Source organism: Bison bison, unplaced genomic scaffold (genome assembly GCF_000754665.1).
Source record: "Bison bison bison isolate TAMUID 2011002044 unplaced genomic scaffold, Bison_UMD1.0 scf7180017525419, whole genome shotgun sequence".
NCBI lineage: Eukaryota > Metazoa > Chordata > Mammalia > Artiodactyla > Bovidae > Bison > Bison bison.
Window position 1 is genome coordinate 1,482 of NW_011408047.1, and position 2,241 is coordinate 3,722.

Here is a 2,241-nt window from a genome sequence, read left to right on the forward strand (position 1 = left end):
CTGTGATTTGCTGAAAACTGACTCTGCCATGGGCTGGCATCTCTGTCCAGTCCCAGCGCCTCCCACCTGAGGGCGTCGCCCTGTCCCTGTTGCTGCCATGGGGCCTGCTGCCCAACTGAACCTGCCAGGCTGACCAGCTTCTCACCGAGAAGGAGGGAAGGAGGGTCTGACCTTATGGCCCCAGTGTCCAGTAGGATAAGGCCCCTACAGGAGCCTCCTCTAATACAGGAGAAAAGTTGACATGGGCAGACCCCCAAGGCTCCAGGTCTCCACAGGCACAGTGAGGGTGCAGAGCACCTGGAGGTCTTCTGGGCTGGGCACACCAGGGCATGGACCACAAGCACAAGGGCAGGAGAGTGAGGCTGAGAAGGGCAGGCCTTGGACATCATGAGGGCTTGTGTGTACACAACGCAAATATCCTGAGCCAAAGCTGACAGAAACTCCTCGGTCCCATGCAAACCTACTGACAGGGCTCGGATGGTGACTGGAGGGGACAGAAAAGGCAGCTCCCTCAGGACCCAGGGAGTGAGGAGGGGCCCCAAGTCGGCGGGGGGGGGCAGGAAAGGACACCTAACCAGGCTGCCATAGACACCATGGTCCTTGGTCCCCTTCAGAGGACCGACCAGGGGCCCCCACAAATGATCACAGCCTCCAGGGCTGTGTCCCAATCCAATGAGCCAATCTGAAAGAATATTTTGTCAACCTGTTTAGGAGCACAAAGGCAAGGGAGCAAGCCCAGGTCAAGGCCTGTGACCTCTATTCTGGCCACCAGTCCTCAGACTGAAAGGCCCTGGGTGAGCCTCTTCCACATCCTCTTAGCTCTTCCCTTTTAGACACCAGGCAGTAGCCCTCACACAGGGCAAATGGCCTTGCTGAGTGGCAGAACTGGGGGGACACAGTCTCTACGGGGACAGTACTAAAGGGTCCTCACACCATGGGCCTTTCCAAGGTACCAGTCTATCCCCTACACGGTGATTTTGAAGACCAGTGACCCACAAAGGTCAGAGAACATACATCTTCAAACCCTCTGCCCTATCACCCATGTGTGGTGAAGACAGATGACACTCACTGGAGTTTCATCCTGTCCCACTCTCACCCATTTTCAAATATAGGTAGATGGGGCTTCCTTTGGTTACATCTCACTCAACAAGTCAGACATGTCCCTGGGAGTGAGTGTGTGTAAAGGAGGCCCTTTGAAAAGTGCCCAACCCGTGAGCCAACTAAATCATTTGACGTACCTGCCATCTGGGTAAGGGAGAACAGGTCCACAGTGGTGGTGGGGACAGCAACAGGAGCAGAGAAGATCAGAGATGGTCTCAGAGAGGACCAATGAAGTGCTTGTTTTAAACAAAAGAGGCTGTACCTTGAGCCCCTAATCAAGTCCTTCAAAGGGCAGGTACCCACAGACATGCAAGTTGGACATGGGAGGCAGGACCAGGGGTAGCAGAAGCCCAATCACTCCACTGATGAAAGGAAACAGTCATTTTGAGGCAGTCTCCAGGGTGGCTGAATCCAAGGCTCTGGAAAGGGGACGAGAAAAGCACACACACAGGTGTTCCCAAAGTGAGGACTCTATGGCCACAAGAGCAATCTTTATGGGAAAAAATGGAAACTGAAGACAGCACCCTGTGATTTGCAGTGGGATGATGTCTGGGAGTAGGCAGAGCTCAGGAGGCTGCAAGTTCAGCAGAGCACCTGGCTGTACCCTACCACACAGTGTCCTGGGGAGTCTGTGTCTCAGGTACTTGGGGAACAGTCAAGTGGAATGTGAAGTCATTCCCACTGTGCTCAAGCACAGCCCTCCTGTGGGGACAGCTTGATCTGAGGGGCAATGGGGGCAGGACCACAGGACTCTGACTTTCGGGCCATCTGAATGGGACCTACCAACCGGCAGTACCATTCAGAAGAGACCAAATCCAGAAGAGGGGCAAGACCATAGCCGAGGGTATGGGGGGTGGGACCACCAAATCAGGCTAGGCCAAACAGCCCCCTATGGACCCCATCTTCTGGAAAGGACAGTTGCCAGGGGCCTATCTGACCCATTGGGTCTCTCCCAGTGATAGCTAAGGCAGGACTCTCCAGGGCCTGGCCCTTTAGCAGAAGCCAACCACAGCCCTCCCCATTGGTAGGGAGGGGGGGTGGAACAGGGGCACATTTGTCAACCCATCCAGGGCCTGGCCCTCTGAAACAAGGGGCCTGGCAGCAGATGGGAGCCTTTGCAGGCAACCTGAAACATACTTT